General features: G+C 37.6%; 3 long non-coding RNA genes and 1 pseudogene across 5 annotated transcripts; 2 read left to right on the top strand and 2 right to left on the bottom strand.

The window, feature by feature from the left end:
- Positions 1-67: 67 nt before the first annotated feature.
- On the top strand, positions 68-22,940 carry LOC110069572 (uncharacterized). Of its 3 annotated transcripts, none has more exons than XR_002298918.2 (5): positions 68-343; positions 1,236-1,317; positions 13,336-13,424; positions 14,508-14,566; positions 21,090-22,940. It is a non-coding gene; the product is annotated as an uncharacterized LOC110069572 (long non-coding RNA). The 3 variants fall into 3 exon arrangements; XR_016208929.1 differs by having other exon boundaries at positions 69-343; positions 1,236-1,276; XR_016208928.1 differs by lacking the exon at positions 1,236-1,317 and having other exon boundaries at positions 74-343.
- On the bottom strand, positions 13,547-14,238 carry LOC149108486 (uncharacterized; annotated as a pseudogene).
- Positions 14,574-18,425, top strand: LOC149108487 (uncharacterized). The gene is made up of 2 exons (XR_016208933.1): positions 14,574-16,420; positions 18,270-18,425. It is a non-coding gene; the product is annotated as an uncharacterized LOC149108487 (long non-coding RNA).
- Positions 19,923-20,972, bottom strand: LOC149108488 (uncharacterized). Its single transcript, XR_016208930.1, has 2 exons — positions 20,600-20,972; positions 19,923-20,297 (listed from the first exon to the last, which is right to left on the bottom strand). It is a non-coding gene; the product is annotated as an uncharacterized LOC149108488 (long non-coding RNA).
- Positions 22,941-23,628: the final 688 nt, after the last annotated feature.

Consider the following 23,628-nt stretch of genomic DNA (forward strand, 5'->3'; position numbering starts at 1 on the left):
GTGCGAAAATGCAGATAAAAACTGGTGAAATTTTTGTTTTTTTGGCGGGAAATCGATACGAGTGCCCGCGAGCACTCAAAACCAGCGGATTTCTTCTCAGCATAAAATCCAATATGGCGGGTCTGTGGGCAACATAAAACGTCAATCAATGCAGATCGGCGAAGGTTTTCTCTCAAATAATCAGCACTTGTACTTGTTTTTGGATTTTGTACCGAACAGATTCTACATTGATGATAATTATTCTTGATTGATGTCAGTTTTTAAACAAGGCTGGTGCTCTTGATCTTGATCCTCGGTCTTCAGTTCGTTCCACGGGGAATCATCGTTCCTTTGGAAGTTGAAGGTAAATAACACAGAATATCGAAATTGAAAGTGTTGCATTTAAGGTGGCTCAAAGCAGTTTTCTGGGTTTTTTTGAGACTTACAGAGTTGGGTGCGATTTTTCAGGTTTGAAACTGTACTGTTTTGAATGGCTGTACTATTTTTTTAGGGTAACTCTGCACTGGGCAGATAATTCATGGTAGGCCACATATAATTGCCTTCCCCTTTACTCCTTAAATGCTAACCGCAAGCAAACAGTAGTAATTAAATGTTAACCGCAAGCAAACAGTAGTAAATAAATGCCAACTGCAAGTAAACACAATATTTAAATGCTAACCGCAAGCAAACGGCAGTAAATAGAAGCAAACTGCAGGGAGACTATATGGGTGGCCTACCATGAATTATATCCCCTGCACTGTGTCTTTCATCGAATTTAACATAAATTAAAGTTGCACTGTCCTGTTGCATAGCAACAAACTTGACCCACTTTTTACCAGCCAGTGACCCCATATTTTTTTATAAAAATCTTTGTATTACACACAGAAGAAGAAACAGGCAAAATGATAAAAAATTCTGTGGAGTGGATTTTTCTTAAATTAAGAAAAATGGAAATTTCCAAGTTAGAGAAATTACACTCCACAGTCTTTTTTTAATTTTGCACATGTATTCCGCTTTTGCTGTTGAATATTTTTTTGCATTAAAAAAGTGGGGTAACTGGATCAGTTTCTGGGATATTAGCTTCGTGGATAAGATATTTTAGCGCGTGTTCTACACACAAATTAAAACCTCGACTTTGCAAGATCGCCCCATGCGCACGCATGAAGGCGGTCTGCTGATTAGTAAAGCCCGCAATTCCACTCAAATAAACGCGAATAGTCCGCAAATAGTGTTTTCTTTTTCACTGTTGTCATTAGGAGTATAAGCGGTAAAAGAAGAGTACCAAGAATACCCGGAGGTGAGACCAGCCAAGTAGAAAGAATGAAGAAAACCTGAAGGGTAGTTTTTTTCCTGCTGTTTTCTAGACTGATAGCCAGCGTGATCGATCGCAACATCAACATCACAATTTTTGTATATGTTTCAACAAAGTGGTTTAAAAGGATGTTTTCCTTTGAAATTGACTGAGGGATGGATGTGTTCGAAGTTGAAAATAACTGATAACACAAACAGTTTACTAAACTTGGTGGAAACAAAGGTTTTCAAAGTAGGCCTCGCGCCGCTATGTTTCTTTTGATTTTTGCAAACTTTAAATCTTGCGAACCCTCGGGTGATCGCATGATGCCTCAAACTGAAGCACGGGCTAGAGCCCAGGCATCTCATGGAAATATTACTGTTTCAAGCCTCCTTAAATGCTTTTAATATCTGATTCATTAAGTACACGAGTTTCTCAATAACATGAAAATTGTAAGTAACTTGAGTTGGTATTTGTACCTAGAAAAAGACTCTTAACTTAATGCCTACTAAATACAAAGGTTTTTGCGCCAGGTTTTTGTGCGGAAAAAGTAGATCTTTTCAGGGGCTATTGGAATTCACAAAGAAAAATTGGGGCAGCCATGCATTTATTCAAGATAATTAGCCTTGAATTTCAACAAAAATGCTGACATGAGCATTTTTCTGAAAAAAGAAGGAAAGGATATTTCTTTACAGGTTTCCTTACATACATACATACAGAAAAGCAAACACATTTTTTAACATCTAAAGCTGCATGGTAAATGGTACCATAAAACCATTTTTGGCATGTTGTTAATAACAAAATCGTTTAAACAGCGCTTTTAGCGTCTCTGACAATCTTCCTCTGGTACAGCTTAAATAAAGTGTACATGTAAATACCTTTTGCTCACCAGCAGAAATTAGTCACTCATTGAATAGGCTTGCCACTTCCATTTCATAACATAAAATGTAGGGGTAACCACATGTTTTTTAAAGTTAGATCTTTTTTGAAAACTTTTACGGCGCTCATTACATTTTTTCCTGTCACCTCCCCAGTAAGTAAAATATTTGCATATCTCGCACTTGTTTTGCGTGTGCACTACGCCATCTGCAGGTACATGTTTACAGTTGGATTTCAGTATAATTTTCAACAGATAATGGCTAGTTTTTCAGCTGGAAGACATTAACAGTTAGTGGTTAGTGATACAAATGTATGCTGCTATTCTGGTGTTCCTGGTATAAGAGGTTCATTAAACTTGATTTGACAATAGGAAAATAACTTTGCTGTCATTTTAGTTGTGTACTTGGTAGCATAGTTGATTGCATCAGTGGTAACCCCAGTGTGCACGTGGTGCTTAAACTATGCCTTGCGTGATGCATAGAACGTGGGCGCACAAACAAAAGTAGGCACCATCCTCAAGTTTCTGTCAAACATGAACAGACTGCAAATAGTTGAAAATACGACCACAGAGTATTTTGTGTCTTTCTTTACAAGGGTAAACCAAAAATGTTATAAATGGAGGGAAAACTGGTCACAAGGCCATTCCTGCTGCTGTTTGCCCATTTACAGCTAGCCTGCAAGATTTCCTTTGTTTAAACTTGAGTTATTAATGAATTTAAGAAGTGCGGGAGGAATTTTTTCAAGCCAGCTCGACCTTATTTAACCCATTGACACCTGGCGCTTTTTGCCAAAAATGCATTTTTTGGACATTCTCAGCCTGGATATGAGCTAAATTAGTTCCAATCTACTCAAAAAGGCATTTGCAACATGACAGCATGCCTTCTTTTCCACTAGCATCACATTTTATGACATTTTTGCTTGGGCATGGGCAGAAACCAAAATTCAAACACCATCTGACAGCCCCGTTTGGATTACCTTACCATCTAAAGATCAGAAATCAGCTGAAGTGGCTTGCAGACAACTTGGCGACCTTGGAACGAAAATTTACCAACAACTACAGCCAGTGTTCGCAATCAAAAAGATCGCTGATCATCTAAGAGTCACTGAAGAAAAGGCTTCCTTGATAAAACCAGCAATTAAAGTGTAGTATACAAAAATATTTCAGAAGTTATTTGTGTGATACAAATTATATTGGGTACACTAGCTGCCATCTCCATCAATGCGTAGAAGAACATAAACATTCTATGATCGGAAAACATTTCAGGAATGAGCATGGCTTAAGACCTGACATCTTAATTAAGAACTAACCACAAAAAGTCATTAAGGAATGCTGTGGCAAACTGGAATGTTTGATCTTTGAAATTTTGTGGATTAAGAACAAAAGACCAAAACTGAACAAGAAGGTGTATTCCATTTGCGCAAAACTTTTTGCCTGAATGCTTTCATGTCACCTTTGCTAATTATTTATTTCTGAAGTCACGTCCTTATTTCTACAAATATGCCATTTTATTTTACTCATTTGACAATAATGACATGAAGCCATCAAAAGGTCTTGTTGCTTTACCTTCATTAATTTTCTTGCATAAATGTTTTTATTAGCAATTTATATTTATGAAAAAAAGGCACCACTTCTATATACATGACAAAATGCAACTATATGGTTGTCACCTCCATAAAATAATGAGCAATCACTTAACGAGCAACCGCCTACCACTATATGAGCTGCAGATTATTTCTTTGTTGTTATTTTCAGCCCCAATATAGTGTAGGTCACTTGCCAGACAAAAGTGTAGAGCATCTGACATCCATTGTTCCATTGTTTGAACTAATTTGCATTGTACAAATTTTCTCTCACAAAAGTACATCAGAGATAAAATCAAAAAATGCTAGTAGCTTATCCGTATCCTAAACTTTGGCTGGACAAAAATGAAATAATACTCATAGTTCTCCACATTCTGGTAGAATTATGTGATCAAACTGAATTGTCTGAGAAAAAATGTTCAAAAACCTTTTTACCTTTACCTGTCATGTTTCTTATACATGTATCTTTAAGCTCTTTATGTATTTGCTCTGGAAGGATGGATATACATGTATTTCATAAGCAGTTATATTTTATGTTAGTAGCCGTGAGCACATTCACTTGATGCATTACTCTTTCCTTCAGTGTCGTTAATATTTTCCTGGATTTTTAGGCCCACGTGAAATTAAATACAAGTATGATACTTATCATGAGCTGACCCTAAAGTTACTGTAGACCTGCAAAGGCCTAGTTTGTTACACCAATTTCAAGACTTGTCATTTTATCTCAATGTTCCAAAAAAAATTATTTTAAAAACTTAAAATGTGAATGAGTTATCCAGAAAAACATTAATTTTAAAAATGAGTCAGTGAACTGCAAACTGTGATAAGCCAATTAAAATGCATCAACCCTTGAGTTGAGCAGTAACAATTTTTGTGGCAACTGATCCATCTGTGAAGTTCTATTTTGCTTCTTTTGTTTATCCCTCACGTCTTGCAATTTCTGGTACAGAAATCTTTGCTTTCGTTGTTTGTGTCTCTTAACTGATAGACTAGGTGATTTCGCACAGTCTTTGTGTTCCCACATTTGAATGCAAACGCATATCGCAAGCGAAGGTTTCCTTGATGCCCTGCTCTAGCTTCTTCTGGCCAGCTTCTTCTGGCACAAAAGTTGATTGCTGCAGAATTACCGGTGAATTTAATCACTGATATCTGATAAGGCAACTTTTTCAAATGCTCCTTTCCTCTGCTTTGAAGAGTGTTTTTCCATATTCTAGTAAAATGAACAGGTTGATGAATTACACGTTTAGTTGTTTTTTTTAAATGTGTAATATCCGCGCTCAACTCAGCTCACTGAGTAGGCCTGTTCAAGGCTATTCCGCTATCATTCCGCATTTTTTCCTTTTCCTTCTTTACCATTTGTCTGCTGATTCAGTTTATAAGCTGCTAAATGTTTCACAGCAGACTTCACTACTTCCAATGCAAGATATAAAGATATACTGTAAATATAGACATTGCACATTCATTCCCAGGAAGCTTTACTATAGTCCGCTGGGGAGTTCTGTACAGCACCGCAAATGATCCCTGACCGCAATTGATTCTCAGACCGGAAATGATCCCTAAATTGGACAGCAAATGATCCTGAACCACAAATGATCCCGATGTGGACCGCAAATGATATCGCTGAAAAACAAGGAACAGCATGGAGTTTGGTTCCATGTTTTTATTTCTTTATTTTATTTTCATCATCCAATTGATAACTTAGAATAAATGTAAAGAAAAGATACAGACAACGTAAACAGCAATTTAAATACAGTTCTCATGATAAATAATTCCATCTCATTTTCTCTTGACAATTCTTCTGAAAAATCACAGAAACAATGAAAGCTCGTAAACGGTGAATACATTTCTCAATTGGCTCGATCTACAACAATAAAGCTTAATGCTACCATAATGAAAACATAAACAAGCTGTATACATTTGTGTTAATACCACCAGTATCGTGACATATTCATAACCTTTTCCTATAGCTACAAATTATATTTTGATCTAGAAAGTCTGCTTCTCAACCCTCCAGGCCGGTTTGCCTTTCGCATCTTCAATTTACAGCCAGAAATTCCACACTGATGATGTAAACATGTCCTGAATCTGGACAGGATCACTGATTGGTCAACTTGCATAGTTGAGCGATCTAACACTTACCTCCATTACCTGTGTTAGACATATGCAGAAAACCGAGAAACAGGATATCATTACCAACTAAAAGTAGAATGGCAGCCATAAGCCATTTTTGTGCAGGATTTCCTGACCAAAGACGTCTTGCTTCATGAACAACCTTAATGTGATACATAGGTTACACCGCTACAACACGATATCCATTAGAATTTCTTGCTACGGACTTTAAGAATCGATAACAAGAGTACTCTGGGTATTGGAGGTTTTTTAGTTCATGTGATTAACCAAAACTGGAAACCGAACTTGAAAAGTCTCTAGCACCCAGGGTATGAACAAATGTGCAGGCAAAAAAATTAGACACTAATTGCTAAAATGAGATGTAGACTATTGAGTGACTGAACTGACTTTATTTATCTGTTCGCAATTTTCACTTTGGTTAAATTGTTGTGAGATGTTATGGTATAGGCAAAGCCGATTACAAGGAATTCCAAGCTTTTACCGTAACAGTAATCTATCGGAAGGACTATTTATCATGAGAATTATTTAACAAATAGATTCCATGTTGCCTTGCATCTGTTCAGTAATAGATCACAGATGACGTCAAAATATGCTAAGAACAAATAAGTGGCACATGAGGGGATAGCCGAGTGTGTCACTGATTTTGACATCTTCTGTGATCTATTACTGAACAGATGCACAACAACATGGAATCTATTTGTTTTATAAAATAACAAAACAAATTACTACAAATAAAGCTTTTTTATTTCCAAATCTTTCAACATAATTCGAAAGCCAGCCTTTGCCCACTTTGGTGAACATGAAAAAGCCATTTGACATAATCTATTGTCTATACAAAATGAAGCAATTTCATTGATTCCTTTGAGTAGCAAAGAATTGTTATTGGTCCAGGAAAATCGTGTCACTGTCAAACTTGACTTGAGCGTCGCTTCTTGTGGAATGAAAACTTACAGTGACAGCAGAATTGAGCCGAGAAATATACAAATCTTAAAGAAAATGCTGGAAAATTCAAGTCAGTTTCTGTCATCAGAGCAACCCTGTGAGCCAAAAAGTTTGGACGTTGCCTTGAATATTGCCAGAGTTGAAAAATACACTTGGAAAACTTGCGGTTGTGCTCAATCTGGAGGCCATTCAATTCGAGTTTTGAATGAAAGGAGCATTAGTGATGGTGGAAATTTGTGTCTGCTGTGGTTGGTGATTCTCAAATCAGTTTGAAATGGTGTGAAAGATAGCTTTTAGCTGCGATACAGTTGGCCGTGACCTGTAGTGAGCTATGTACTTTTCTCGCTGCTGTGCCCTGAAATGGACTGGAACATTTGCATCGGAAAGCAAGGTTATGAGTTTATTTTAACTGATTTTAAGAAGTGATGTTTTGATGTGTCATTCCTGACATCAATCAGTGTTTCAACAATTATTTTGAGACTGAGAAAAGTTGAATTTTTTAAATAAATTAATCTCATAAACATTTTGTTTATTGGGTTTGTTACATTCGAGATAACGCAATGGTTCTTGGTTTACCAAGCCCAATTTTGTGCTTGGTTTAGTCTCGTTTGACTGCTGACTGAGACTGCTCGAATATTTTTTCCGAGTCATTTTTTGTGCAGAGTGCACTATTGGGATGGTTATGGGAGCTGCCTGCCGCTAAGGAACTAAGGCGCTAGGTGCTATGGCCCTATGGCGCTAAGGTGTAAACTTTAATGTTTGTTTGATTAATTAATTTATATTAACTAATTAGTCTAGAGGCAAGGAAGTAGTCGGGGTAGGGTGGGAAAGGTACATGTGTACTCTACGTAGAACACAGTCCATCGCCGTCACTTAGCTTTGAACATCGCAAAGTTATATATTTGTTTCAGGTAACCCCTTGCTCTCCTTGTGGTACCATTCTTCTTAGAACAAAACTAATTTGCCCTAAACGCATGCGTAGATTAGTTAGCATTCGTGGCTTCTCTATCAGGTGAAGGATACATTGCATATAGGATCACGCACAAATGTTGAGTTCTTTTCCTTATGGTAGAGCTCAACATGTAAGACGCATGCGTTCTAGCATTGTTAGTGTTATACACTATCTTTCCATGCGGTATTTTATATATCATGTCATGGGACCAAGGACGGCAGTTATTTTTCAGGTAACGCCAATTGTCCCTTTTTATTGCAAAACTGAAACGTTACTGTGGCTACGTAGCTTTTAGAATTATACACAGATCGGTTCAACAAATATCATCTGCTGTTTTCAATCTATAACAGTGTGCTTGTCAAGGTTCAAATCTATTGCTTCTCCTTAGCGGCTTGTTTATTTCTTGCCTTAATTGTGTCTGTAAGAGAGACCAAAAAGTTTCCAAGTTAGTGGCTTTAATACTCCGCAAATTGTAAATTTGTAACAAAAGAAACCAGGAAAATGCTCAAATATTGCTGCAGACACCGTGACACCTAATGAAAGCGCAAATTAATTTAATCAGTCTTTGAGGGGACTCATTCATATTGGCCAAGTAGCACTGTTTATCTTCAATACTTTTCGTTGAAATGCTTCTCAGCCATCAATATCGTTGTGTGTTAATTTTGAATTGTTTTATTGTTAACAACAAAGGTGGCCACAGAAAAAGAAAGTGGTATTTCGTGACTATCTGATAATTAAATTAGTCCTTGTTCATCGATAAAAATTTGCATTTTTAGTAAAACAACATTGTTTCTGTTCCATTTCTTCATCACTACATCAGATATTTAACTTTCTTTCATTTATCTCCTAAAAACAAGGACTTCTTACGTATGTTTTGGAGAAAACAAGGGTTTCATATTACATGCCTTTGCAAGGAAAACAAAAGTATCAAGTTACAAAGATGGCGTGAAGAACTAAATTGTCACGTTTGCTGCTTTAGCATATTATTGAATTTAAAATGAATGAAAATCAACATAAAACACCAGTAGTAATTAATTTGTGTGTAATTTTTGGACCTTGAATGAAAATACAACCTCAAAACATACACACTGGAAAGGGGAGAAGCCATAGCAGACTACCAAGGTAGACACAAACTGGAAGTGAACCGAGCAGGGGCAAGTACTTATGGAGCTACTGTACCAGAGCTATCAATTGCACTCTGCACTATCTGAGATTGTCTCACTAGTCTAAAAGAGAAACGGCTTTATCTTTCTTCTTCCTGCTTCTCATACCTGTTCAATGCTTTGACAAGACTTTTTTGTACAACTTTCTGCCATTTTAAAACACAGAGGGAAAAACTTTGAAATGATGGCGTCAATTGTGTGTCTGTCCTCTAATAGATCATAGGTGAGAACCAATCAAAATGCGAGAATAACTTGGGTTATTATATAAATCTATATAGAATATAGTCGCTTATGGCTTGTTTCTGTTTAGGTTAAAAATTGAAACCTCGACCCGAGGAACAAACTCCATGCCAATTTGGGGATCATTTCCGGTTGGGGATTGATTGCAGTGTTGTACAGTTCAAAGCTACATTTCATTGGTTGGTGGCATGGCCATGTTTACAACTGCTTCAGTGAGGTGCAAAAACTGTGAATTTCTCTGGGGGCCAAAAACTCAAGGTTTATTTTTGCATGAATTATCTCTATTCAAATGAATTAATAGGGTATGTAGATTTATTGGATTTTAACAAAACTTGGCCAAAATCTTTTTCAGATGTTAGTGCACCAAAGTTTGTGAGGCTTTTGTGAAAATCAAAATATTTTTCCTGTGACGTCCCATTGAGTAACAGTAGTCTGAAAATTTTCCATTGTCCAACTTTAAAAGGGATTTCCTAAGCAACTAATAGAAATATCGAAAAAGCCTCACAAGCCCTTCATCTCCTGATTGATAATGTCCAGTCAGTTTGGATGTCTGCAGGAACACAAAGGCTGGTAATTCAGTATAGCAAGTGAGGTCATTTTGTTGTTTAAAGGCTTGTGCGTGCCTATCAAAACAAAAATAGCAAACTATATTGTTATGTTGGGATTCTACAGTTTATTAGCTTTACAGTGATACAGTGTATATAGTTTACCATGGTTTTCTTTAAAGCAGCCTGTAAAGAAAGCATTTTTTGGAAGGTACAATGTACCCCTGAAGGTCTACAGTAACCTTAATAGATACATGCACAATCATATAGTTTGGATTGACTGAAATAAAATTGATTAAGTTCAGTTGAAAAGTTAAACAGCAAAACTAATTGAGCAAAGTTAACAGGTCTATGTTTCATGGCTACCTGTTCCAATCAAGAAGACTGACTTGAGGGAAATCTTTGAGGATGTTGTTTACAACAGATTTGACACTGCTGATAGTGATTCAATGACAAGTCTCTGACTGCTGCCATATCACATATCTCATCTAGGTCAATAGCACTTGAGTGTTGACAAATACTGTCTGCAGTTTTCAAGAGCAAATAGAGGATATACACATGTACCAGAATCTAGTGTCCCAGAAAGAGCTCTTTTAAAATATGCTAACTTTTTTATTTGCTCCCCCCTCTATACCTTTCTGCTATTCCCCCTTCCTTTTCTTGCTGCTCCCAACTTAAGTCATTGAGATACTACTACTGTATAAGCAGAATTGAGACTGTTTGAGGGGTTATTGAGCTCAAGAAAAAGAATGGTTTCACTTAAACCTTTGGTAGAGATTTGTTGGTCTTGTGCATCTTATATTGTGGCCTGAACTGAAGGCCAATTAAATTTTACACTTTTATCATGGTAATATCTCAGTCGAGACTTAGACAAACACATTTCAAATTGACATGTGGCCTCTATGAGCATGTTCAAACCACTTTTACACTTCTACCATTCCAAGAATTTGGTGTGTTGTAAGAAGTCTTGTGTGAAGTCAATCACAGTTATACAAAGGAATTCTAGCAGGTTAAGATGATCATCAAAGTTGTCTGAAGCTGCCGTGATCCCCTTTCCAATTTTCTTAAATAGCTTTAAGTTGTCCAATTTCAGGTCCCAGAGCTGGGTTTTGTCTGACAAAAACATACATATGGTACCTTGAGTGTAATTTCCACAAGAACTACACATTTATTAGACAAAAATAAATACCACTGACCTACACCATTTGCTATGCCATCTATACCCTGTTGTGCATTCAGGGCACTATTGTAGACCTCAGTGGGTATCCTACAGCTGTACTGTATCCATGCAAGACAGGGACAAACCTAACAACAGGCAGAGAGCAGTCTTCATCTGGTTTAAATGTGTTGACTGCTAAGCTTGGTATGTGGGTGAGACTGGCAGAAATTGTTACCAAAAACTAACTTAACACAAATGAGCTATGGGAAATGATGATTTCAGAAATCACATTGCTGAACCTCCTCAACTTACAAGCCCCAGAGTAGACTGGGACTCTGCTCAATGCTTAATCCACAGTGCAAACTGCTTTCAGTGTCTGAGGGTTTCCAGTGTTTGTGTTGTTTGAAAGAATTTATCACCTGTTTTTTGTTTTTTTTTTGTAGTGAGGCAATGCTTTCAAGGACCTTTTTCTATCACAGCTTTCTCTCAACAGTCATTATTTTAAATAGTCTCTTTCAACTAGATCTCTCTGTTACTTTCTACTATGTTGCACTAAACCATGGTCCTCTTTCCGATGCATTGTTTGGCAACTCAAACACTGAAAAACCCCTCCTGACTTGCTTCTTTACCTCAGACCAAGATCGTACTACGGAATGAATGTAGTTGATCAATTACTTCAATGTACTCCATGCAATATTAATGAACCAAGCCAAGAAACATTGTTGGCCACAAACTTACAGCAGTCATCCAGAAAATAGAAACCACAGGTGTGCAAGATCACCAACAGACTGCCATCTCACAGCTGACAACCTAAACTACCAGTACTCAAAACATGGCAGTTTTTAGCCTCAAAAATAAAAAATAAAAAAAAAAAAGAAGAAAAACCTATGAAGACCAAAACATTGACTTTTTAATATTTATTTATATCTCATGATGAGATGTTGGGTCTCAAATGTAATAAATGTCCCTAAATGTAATAAGGGTCCTAAATGTAATAAATTTAGCCCTAAATGTAATAAAGGTCTTAAATGTAATACAATTTGGCCCTAAATGTAATAAAGGTCCTAAATGTAATACAATTTGGCCCTAAATGTTATAAAGGTCCTAAGTGTAATAACTTTTGGTCCTAAATGTAATACATTTTGTCCCAAAATTTAAGAAAGCTTCAAGTCTGGTGAATGTCCCTCATCCCTGCCTTCCGGTCTTTTTTGAAGCTACTCTTTATAAGAACTTGTTAACATGTAAAGGGGCTGCCTGGCTAACCAAGTTACCTGGCTACAACAAAGGCCTCCTTTGAATGCAAAATTCACTGCCCTTCTACCTGAGTTCAGAAAGCGTGATCGAAGCGTGACGTGGTATGGGCAAACCACCTAGATTTCATGGCATATATATTTTATCATTAACATTTTTACCGTTAACAGTTAGTTTTTTCCAGTTTCTATGCCTAATGGCTACATTTTTGCCTGTTTTTGCGGCTAACGGTTGACCCCATAGAGACCTTCGTGTTGTAGAGTCGCACCTCTCCATACGGACACCCCTCTAATATGGACAACTCTCTAATTCTCTTCTCTAATACAGACAGTTTCCTATGATTTTTACAGGCAAAATTCTCATACATTTCCTCTAAAAAAATCCTCTATAATTCGGACCCTCTCTAAAACGGAAAATGGGCGATAAATCTTGGCCCCAGGGAGCAAATTCACACAAATTTAACCTCTTTGTTATGGACACTCAGGGGACAAGGTGTCAATAATTTGCGGAAATGTACCATTTCCTTTTGGCAGTAACACAGTGATGCCAATACCAGAACATGTCAAAATGTTACATTATTACATTACTTTCAAAATACTGTGGCAATAGCCAACTCAGTATTCTGCATACAGTGCAGTTCTATACAACTGTAACAATTTAAAACAACATGTATCTGATAAGTACAACAAAGTTAATCAATTTAGATTCCGAAATGCACAAGACACTCATTTTTGGGCCTGATTTTAGTTACTAAACTCTCTAAACTATCTTTGGAGACTTGAAAGTGATGTCATCATAGTGACCTCTCCAATACGAACACTTCTCTAATACGGACCGTTCAGTCAGCAACAAAATTAAAACTGAATAGGACGTTAAAAAAGTGTAGCTGAAGTAACAGATGAGCATATAGTATATGAACACACATTTCGTTGGTATCATCCTCACAAAAAAGCACATAGGTTTTATTAAAGTGCAGGTCATGTAGCACCCTGCAATCAGAGCCTTTTCTTATGGTACTTATGTTTTGTGTCTCCTCTCCACTCAAAAAATAAGAAAAGAGGCTCTGCTTGCAGGATGGTCATGTAGATCCCTTAAGCCTGTTGCTGTAGTAACATTTATTGCCTATGAACCCTCTCCCTTGAATTCTCCAGTCATCCAACTTCCACCCTTGTCACCAGTCCATAAATGATGATCAGCTACTTACTTGGTTTCTGCTTCCACAGGAGACTGAGCTGTTTAACAGACTCCCACCCTGTATGAGCTAATATACTGGATACGCAGCAACAACGTCAGGGGAATATATAAAAGATAAGTAAGAAATTCACAGAACAGTATCTGTAGGTCACACAGTTTGCTACCCTTAGTTGTTGTGATCATAACTATCCTTACCAAGTTTGCACTAAAATACCTTCAGGCTAAAAGAATGGACCGTAACAAATTCATTTGTGACCACAACTTTTTAGCAATTCAATGTCTGGATTCAACTTCCAAAGAAAAATAATTCACCACCTATCTGACAAAGAAGTTACTGCTATCACTCTAACTCCCTGTGTTTCTTGACCTGTGAAGCAAACACTGGTCCTTCTTCCTAATTGTACAAGAGAAATTTGTTTAGGCCCTTGGACTGTCTGCATGCGTGGAATGGATCTTGAACCTTGTACAAGAGATGGGTGTAAGAACTGACCTGCACAGGATTTGGTTCCACCCAACAAATTCCTTTCCTGAGTTTCTTGATTTGTGAAACAAAGATTGGTCTTCCAAACTGTAGAAGAGAAGAAATTTGTTTTGGCCTTTGGACTGTCTGCATGCGTGGAATGGATCTTGAACTTTGTACAAGAGACGGGTGTAAGAACTGACCTACAAAGGAGTTGGTTCCACCCAACAAATTCTCTTCCTAAGTTTCTTGATCGGTGAAACAAAGACTGATCTTCCAAATTGTAGAAGAAAAGAAATTTGTTTTGGCCCTTGGACTGTCTGCATGCGTGGAATGGATCTTGAACTTTGTACAAGAGACGGGTGTAAGAACTGACCTACAAAGGAGTTGGTTTCACCCAACAAATTCTCTTCCTGAGTTTCTTGATCTGTCCAACAAAGACTGGTCTTCTAAATTGTACAAGAGGAGACATTTTGTCTTGGCCCTTGGCCTGTCAGCATGCATGGAATGGATCTTGAGAATAGTGATCTCTAACATCTTTTTGTTTGGAATCGAATTGGTTTTAAATTCAATTTTACTGTCAGCTGATCTGTAAGAAAATTATGAAGTTTCCTCTGTGTTTAGTACAACAGGGAGTAAACCGGAGAAAATTCAATCTGATATGGCCAAGTGAGGTCATACAATGTAGTTGAATTATAAAGCTAATTTTTGGTTTGTTATTCCTTCCCTTGTGATATTCAGGTGTAGAGCTGCATTTCAAGTTTCCATTCTTGATGCTCAGTTGTAAAAAAATCAGTTAGGTAAGAAAAGTAATGATGGAACTGAAGCTTTAAAGTGCCCATAATTTCAAAAAAAAAATTTCGCTCATCTAGTTCTACATTTCACCTAATGAACTTCTGCGACAAAATTTTTTGATTTGGATAAAACGCAATTTTTTTATAACGTTTTAAAGGCGCTCAAATTTGCCGCCATTTTGGTCCACCATTCGCACCATTCTTCCTCGGTTTGAAGTGAGTCGTGACGTAGGTTCAGGAACACTTGATTTGGGTCGTGACTTATCTGACTTGAAAACAAGTGGAAATTTTGCTTCAGAGTTGTCTACATTTAGTTGAAAATGCTGGAAAGGTACGTTGCCGCTCTTTGTAACAACGTTAATGATACAAAAAAACAACATCAGTCTTCATCGTAGGTTCCTGAACCTACGTCACAGGCATCAGTCACGTGGCCATTTTGAGCACGTTACTCTTGTGTTCAGCGGCAGGGGTCAACCGCAAGAAAATAGAATTTTGAACTTTGTAAAAATTCGTAAAAAATTGCGTTTTATTCAAATCGAAAAATTTTTTCGCAGAAGTTCATTAGGTGAAATGTAGAATTAGATGAGCAAAAAACATTTTTGACATTATAAGCACTTTAATTTTTGCTACATTTAATTACTCTTTTTACCTACCTTCTTGACCCAAATTTTCTTGACTGTCTGTCATACAATGTACAGTATGTGGAGTTTAAAATGCTGTTGAGTTTTGATGACGTCACGTGAGAACGCTTTGTAGTGTGGAATTCAATATAGTTTAAAACCGTTTAGATGAGAGTATGTGAACAGGAATTTTTGGAAATATTTTATAAAGCAGTAGAGGACATGTTTCTGTGTTAACATTGCCTCATCTAAACACTTGGGGGGGATAACTGTCTTGTATTTTTCTAGCCCCCTCTTATTAGATGAGACTCATAGATGAGATTATGTAAACACGGAAAAAGTCCTCTTTTTTCTCAAATAAGAAAATAGGAGAGTTTTGTCCAGGGTACTCTACATCTCAGAAAATCGCAGTGCCCAAAAAAGTCCACCCATGGAAACAATACAAACCTGATTTAATATACAGACTTAATCCAGAGACGTGAAAGATGTTTTTGGATCACTAGTGTGCATGTTGTCAACTTTTCCAGTTTGCCTGTCAAACTGTTTGTGTGCGGTTGAAAAATACGGGCTCCGGTCATTTTCAGCCGATATTGTTGCTTAAAAATGTAAGATGTTACAATTTCCAGCCAGCTACTATGTCATTTTCACAAATTCAGCGAAGAAAATTTGATTATTCAGACCACTTAAGCTCTGACAACTAACACTTAATTCTAGTCAACTGACAGTGATGTGTTCATAAACTTAGACGTGTTTGTGGCAGTTGTTTTCGCCATGATGTTGTACAAAATTTGCATTATTTTGCCGTAATAAGTTGGATTTGTATTTGTAACAACACTTCTTAAAAGAAGTGTAAGTGACAGTATAGTACCAGTAACCATTTGCATGAGATTTGCTCCTCTTGTGCAGGGGCGAAGCTAGGATTTTTCAAGGGGGGAGAGGGGAGGGGCGTCGCACTGTGTGAAAGCAGAAGCATATCACCTTGAAGCGTTTAACTTCCCTTATCTGTTTTAAACTATGCTGCCGATTATTCCCGACCAATGAAAATCACTCTTCTAATTTTTGCCCATATGAGGAAATTCTGCATAGCGCGCTCTTCGCGAACTCCTCGCGTGAATCTCTTGCAAAACAAACCTGTTCAAAATGGCGTCTAGAGGGAAGAAGTTCTCGGGCAAGATGAAAAAGAAGATTTGCGTCAAGGGAAAAGCATTAAGAGAGGAGGTTGTACTTGAAAGAGTTTCTGGTGAGTTGGCAGAAACATTCAAGGTTTAACTGGACTCTTGTGCCATCGAGTTCGGATCGGTAAAACATTGTAGCAGTCTGTCCGTAATATAAATAAAGAGATCAATTGAGAGAGTTTTTGATTTATTTAGTGAACAGGCGAAGTTCTTTCGCGACAAATACGCGGTACTTAGGTTAGGTGGTATGAATATGTAAGGGACGTATGAAAAAGTGAGGAAGTTAGGAAGATTGTGCAGGACAGTTGCAAAGGTGGTGATATTGTACGGTCGATCGTTTCGTGTTATCTGGAATTTAATAAGCGCTACAGTTTGAAGTATGTCATGGAAGTTCAGAGAAATGCAAAGCAAAATGTCGGAGGTTAAGTATCATCCATATACGCCAGAGGATAAGGTTTTCTTTGTTAAAGTTTGGGTCTGCTGCGGCTCTTAGTCTTCGAAAACGGCTTCGTAAAGTTCTAGATCTCCATATGTAGTCGAACGTCCAGCCACCTGTTGGATTGCGAAGCATATCACAGCGGTTGATGTTGCGGAGGACAAGAAAAAAAAGTATGCCTGGTTATAAGTAGTAAAAATAAATGTGTTTGAAGGAAGAGAACTTGTTCGTGTTAAAGTAAGATTTAATTCCCTTTCTCGCCGATTCATTCTCGAAAGTTTTTCAGAGCTAGGTGGTAAACCAAGTGAGCTACAACTTGTTTGGTAACAAGCCATCATGTCGTCAAGGTCAGTTTAAAACCTTTCGTTTATCACATATACGTCATTTTCTAGCTTTATAGTCGTACGGTTTACTTGATGTACTTACTTGTTCAGAGTTGTTCCTTTATGTTTCAAGTTGGCAAATTATTGTCTCCAGAGCAACAGCAGATCCATGCTTCAGGGAAAATGCCAGATTTTTTTTTTTTTTTTCATCTTACAAATTATGGCTATTCTGTTAAGTGTCTACTAGTGTGGCAAAGAGACGATCACGATTGTGTTAAGGAAAGATATAAGCCAATCAAACTGAATGAAAAGCTTTTTTGGTGTGTGTGCGTAATTTACATTGTGTGACTTGTGTAAATTAAATGCAAAACTTAGCAATTCAAGGTGCTGAGAATAATTGCCAATCTGAATAGCAACTTGAACTTTGTGTTGTGACTCCAAAAATAACACAAGTTTTGGAAATGACTGAGATTTTAATTCATTTGTAAGTATTTTTATAATTTATGCACCTTCTTGTGGGGATGGAAATTATATCCTGCTTTTGTTCAAACAGTGGGAGTGGAGAACAGAAACATCAAAAAGGGGAACCCAGAGAAGTGGTAACCAGAAAGATTATAGCGTTGGTTGCTAAATATAGCTCAACTTACACAAATAACTTCTTTTTGATAAAACAGAGAAATGTCAGCTTTTGTCTCTTTTAACTTGAATACAGGTCTAGTTGAACCTTTGGGCGTGACCTACTCTCCTTGGCAACCAGTTCTCCAGATTACAAAAAGTTTCAAAGTCAAAGCACTATATTTGGAACCTCTTGTAAGCAACCACCTCTTAAGCGACCGCGACCACTTCACAAATAATAGAGCCTAAATTCGATAATCTGATGCTGTATCATTATTGTATGCCTGTGTAGTACAAGAGACTGAAATTTCTCATTTGAAAGTACCGGATTCTTTCCTAAAATGACATGAATAAAACATTTAAAACATGGGGTAAGTCTCTGCAGTTAAATATGCTAATGATCCGAAATTTTGACCCAATATGGTCAAAGCTCTCGTAAGCAACCACCTCCTGTAAGCAACCACTTAGCCTTGACATTTTGGGTGGTTGCTTACGGGAGGTTCAACTGTATTTAATTTTGTTCCGTCCTTTTTTTTACAGGTATTTCATGATAGCATCTATATAGTGCAAAGTTTATGCCAGAATACCTAAATAGCATTCCTCGGGTTCTGAACAGGGTTTGTACGGGTCCTGGAAAATCTGGAAAGTCCTGGAAAAAGGCTACTGGTCCTGGAAAGTTCTGGAAATCTGTTAAACTCAAGTAAAAAAAAAGAAATGTATGGCAGACAGTAAGGAGAATTAACATTGAGATCTCGGGAGTGAAAGGGATAATGTGAATTTTAGAGTCCTGGGAAAATCAATCTGAGTCCTGGAAAAGTCCTGGAAATTTTTTTCTGGAAAGGGTACGAACCCTGTCTGAAGCTTTAAAATCTTCCCAGACACCCCCCCCCCCCCCCCCCCCCCGCATGCTATGCTAGGTACCCTGCCGCAGGAATTAAACTCCTTGTAAGAATTTGGTTGCTAAATATGGCTGAACCCCCTTGGGTAACTTACACAGGCTTTGTGTATTTCTATTTGAATGTGGGTGTTGTGATGACAGCATCTTCAAGTGCAAAAGGCCTGCTATAATGCCTGAAATAAAATTCCTGAAGTCCTGAATATTCAATTTTTCATGTGGGAGTATGCCCTCAGATCCCCCTTCTTTGAACCCTGTAAATACGCTCAAACGTTCAATAATGACCATACAACTCCTTTTCATCAAACAGGTACCAATTTTTTTACTTACTATGCATGCGCTGCATTTAACTGGGTTCTTTCGGTAACAAAGAAAAAGCTGAGAATTCCTGGGTTCTTTGCATCGTTACCTTTTCTCACATATCTTTGTGACAAAAGACTAAAGCCACCATCATCCTTGTGCACGCTGAATTGCATTAGCAAAAGCACACGCAAAAACTGTGTTCGGCCACCTTAACTGGTGCAGTGTCAAAACTGCTTATCCTGGCTTAAAATCATCTATGCTTTTCAGACTGCAATGAGTTACCACAGACATTTAGGGGTACAAGGGGGGTAGGAAAAAAAATTTCTGATGAAGAGGTACTTTTTATCAAATCCCACCAGCTGTTCCCCTCCCCACGCCATAAAAAATGAACAGTCCCCAATGAGCGATGTTTCTTTCAAAATAACAAAAATAAATTGCAGTAACTGGAATAAATAAATAAATGAATACATGAATAAATAAATAATGGCAAATTGATAATAATATTGTGGAAGTAGGGTATGGTTTGCTTCAACAATCACTAAGTTAAGGGCAACCAATGTAAATGGCAAAAAATAACATTACAAATCCAAGATTAATGTGCAATATGTATCTGGTTTGTAGACAAGTGTGATAAAGATGATTTTGGTCTTGCTCAACTTGCTTGAATGTGTTCAATGTAAAAGGCCTACTAATGAGTTTGCCTCAGTCATTGTCATTGACAATATCAATGTTAAAAGTGATGAGAGTTAGAGATTTCTCTTCACCTAGTGTTTAGTTGTTGTATGTAACTTGTATTTGCTCGGTGTGTCCATTCCTGGGTTCTCGGTACATGGGAGGGGCCCTCGTGAGGCCATGTAAAGGGAAATTGGGCTCAATGGAAAGGTCTGGTTGAATTACATGAAAAGAATGGTTTGGACAAATAATAGACCTCATACTATTTACAGTGGTTGTAACTTAAATTGCAGATGGGAGATGAAAAAACACTGACTTGCATCTACTTGAAAATAATAATTTAATTACAAAGTATGTTTTTGAAACTCAGCACCAGGTGGGTTGACAGTCATGTGTAATATAAATTCACATAAAACACTTATTATTTATTGATTTAAACTTATGTATAGTCTCCCACTACGGCCAACATTCAAAGGAAAACAAGTGTACAGAAGTGGGAGATCAAAAATGGCTGAAGAATAACATCCAAGAGTAGTAAATTTTTGATTGAGATAACAATTCAAGACAGGCAGTAACATGGTAATGAACATGTAAATACACGGTAAATGAGATGATGTCTCAGTTTGGTAGACCAGTTAGTATCCAAAGCAGGATCCAAAACCCTTGAACATCGGCCAAACAAACGGATGGCATACGTACTACAACAAGAAATTAACAAGAAAACATTCATTAAGATATAAAGAGAACAAGCCGAGCCACAAAATTATTCACTTATCGTGATAAAACAAGGGTATAAATCACACAATCACGGCGCGAACATATGACAAATCAAGGGAAAAGCCACAATTTCAAGTCCGATTTTCTTAAAGTTCAACTATCACGCGAAAATAATCCACAATACTGATCATTGTTATCCAGCAAACGAAAGCTCGTGTGCTAAACAAATGTTTTCAGCATAGCATGATTTCCATTGACTAGTTTTGATGCAAAAAAAGCTTACCTGCAATTGAGACTTGGCAGATAACTGGCCTAGGTATTACACTGGCAGCTCCTAGAAAAGGTTCGTTTGATTCTCATGATGAGTGCAGAAATCGGTCCAGAAACAGCAACCTTCTCTCAACTCGCAACGAAATGTGTCCGCCATTGCTGTCCGCGTGTAGTCTGCGCGTATATGACATATCCACGCGAGAGCCCTTGCTCCATATTAGGAAGTTAAATTTGACTGGTTCGGGATAATCGGCAGCATTGAACCAGAGTTAAACGCTTCTAGGTGATATGCTTCTGGTGAAAGTGAGGGTACTCACCAGATTGTCATGTCGTTTTGCCACCTGTTGTAGGTTATTTGCTTAAAAAAAGGCTTACAAAAGGGAGGTCACGGGCACCCCAGGATCCCCATAGCTACGCCCCTGTTGTGAGGGTGTGTGGGGGAGGGGGATCGACAAATTTTACCTGAAACTAATTTTTAAAACTCATGGACGTTTTTCTTTCAGGAAATAACAAGCCACAACGAAACATGTCAAGGCAGCAGTGGAAGTGCAGCAAACGTTTGCTTCATAGAAGTTAATCTCACGTTGAAACATTAATGACGCCCTAAGCTGCTGCTTCTTTTTTTTTTTTTTATTTCGTCAACACTTACACTTCATTACATTAATTACTTACACTTCATTACTTAATTTTTTTAGTCAGTTTCGACTATTTATATCATTTCTTAAAACATTGCTCTTTTGTTTTGAACGTTAATTGTACGAAGACGAAAGACTAGATGTTGTTTCCTGCACAATCAGTCGGGATTATTCAAAACACCTTACGCATGATAGCCGTCATGTTGGTTTTGACATGAAAGTTGAGTGGCAAATTGGAATTTCTGAAGTGAAAATGAGTTTAAAAATGTGCAAATTTCAACTTCTTTCTTATTATTTCTGATAGTGTTTAGTAGCCAGGCTATGCTTCTCGTATGGCTCTATAAAGTACTCTCAATTATAGGCAATTTTGGTGCATTTCTGAAAACAAAAGGGCTTGGTCATATCGCTCAACTAGAGTAATCTAACCATAGTAGTAAAATCAAGATTTCTTTATTTTGCACAGTGTTTTACTTTTGAAGAGTCCATCTTCCGACAACTCTCGTCTTCCAATGTTTGGTTCTCGAAAGACCACATGGCTAATTTACATTAAACATGAAAACTGTCATGGCGGCTAATGTGAATGAGGTCTATTGACGTGCTTGGGAATAGAGTTTTCTCCCAAAGGGCTTCTCGTGTTTTTATGAAGCCAGTGACGAAAATAGCTGACCGTTTGAAGTGTAAAATCAGTTCTCGGATGTATTTTAAAGCGAAGAAGAAAGGCAAAAAGCAAATGAACTTTTAATAGCTGCCCTAACAAAAGAAAATGTCGTGTGCGAAAGCATCCAGCTGTGAAATGTAGGTAAGACCTAGGTACTCTTTCAGTTTTATTTACAACTCAACATGCAGCTAAGATAAATAACTTGAAACGGTAATTTTTTAGCGCTGTATTCAGTTTGTTACTTGGGAGTTTAGTAACCACGACGGCGACGCCGAGGACAACGTCGATTAAAGAATGAATTTATATTTACTTACGAATCTCTCGGTACTCTAAGGTCATTTACTTTGTTTATCATTGTCAAAACTATCACAAAAATAAATCTGGAACACAGCGATGAATTTGAAATAGAAAATTAAAACATTGTCCGCAGTGGTTCACGTTCTCCAGGGACCGCAGAATTTGGTCATTTCACGTTGTTGTCTTGCAAAGGACAGTTAAGAAATGTACCAAGAATCATAACGCACGTGCACAGCCCTTGTTCTGCTCATTAAACCTTTTGTTTAGCGACGTTGCCGTTGTCGTTGCCGTCGTGGTTTTCTTAAACTCCCTTATATCGAGTTAAGCCAACAGTAAAGTCTGATCGGAACAATGCTAAAAAACGAGAGATGTAGTAGTCATTCGTTTGTAACAGCTAAACCTGCGAATTGCTAAGCTTAGAATAACTTCTGTGTGAGAAATCTGTGTTCGTACCCTGTACACTTGTGCATCAGAAAAACGTAACGTTTATAAAGGTGTGTTATAATTGAGGTTGCATAAAAGTTGCGTTTTATTTAGATCGCAATGCAGTTTAGCTCATCATATGTTAACGCATATAGTATCGCTTTGTGACGGTAATTGCGTGAAGTCCGACTTTACGACGGATATTCGATTTTGAGAATGATATTTTTGGTGTAATCATTTCTGGCCTTCGTAAGTCATTACAAGTTAAGTATTAAACTGGAACCAGGGTGTAACTTTATATTGTGTATGTGAATAAAATACAAACCTGGAAACAGCAAGAATTGTGTACCAGTTCAATCTACAGTCCCCGCCTCAAAACAACTGCCGCAACAAGGCTCTCGGAGTAGTGGTCATAACTGTCCACAAAAATGACTCAATTGCAGTTTATCCTTGACCCTCATTCCTTCTTCATAGAAATTATCGACTTCATTTTCCTGCCCAAATTCCACAGCCACCAGACCTTCATGATGTAGTTGTGACAAGGTTCTAGAAGTAACTTTTGAGTGATCGTAGTTTCTGTCATACACAACCTGGTTATTTCTTTCGCCTTAACTCGATTCGTAATGCGCATGCGTTGTTTTTTGTAGTGTCACCACAAGGATAAGCAATTCACAAAGTTATCAAGACATTGGTTTTTAAGGGTATTAAATGTACTACGCATGCTCACTTCGCGTAGAAGAGAAGTGTACCACAATGATCAGAAACTTTATTTACTAGAAAAGAAATTTAATTGGTAGGGAGTTGGTGGGAGGGGGTTTTGGGATGGACGAAAAGAAAACTATTTTAAAAGTGCCAAAGTAGTATGTAGTGAGTGTTCAAAAAGTGTACTTTTTAAATACCAAAGGAAATATCAATGTTAGCAACATCCCCCACCACCCCATCCAGGTAAAGCAATTGGCTTTATGGTGACTAACGCTCCCATCCTTGTGGTACAGATAACAGGTACGCATGCGCATTTCGACTTCCCTT

This window comes from Orbicella faveolata, unplaced genomic scaffold (assembly GCF_042242905.1).
Source record: "Orbicella faveolata isolate gen_17 unplaced genomic scaffold, um_ofav_v1 contig_26, whole genome shotgun sequence".
Classification (NCBI taxonomy): Eukaryota; Metazoa; Cnidaria; class Anthozoa; order Scleractinia; family Merulinidae; genus Orbicella; species Orbicella faveolata.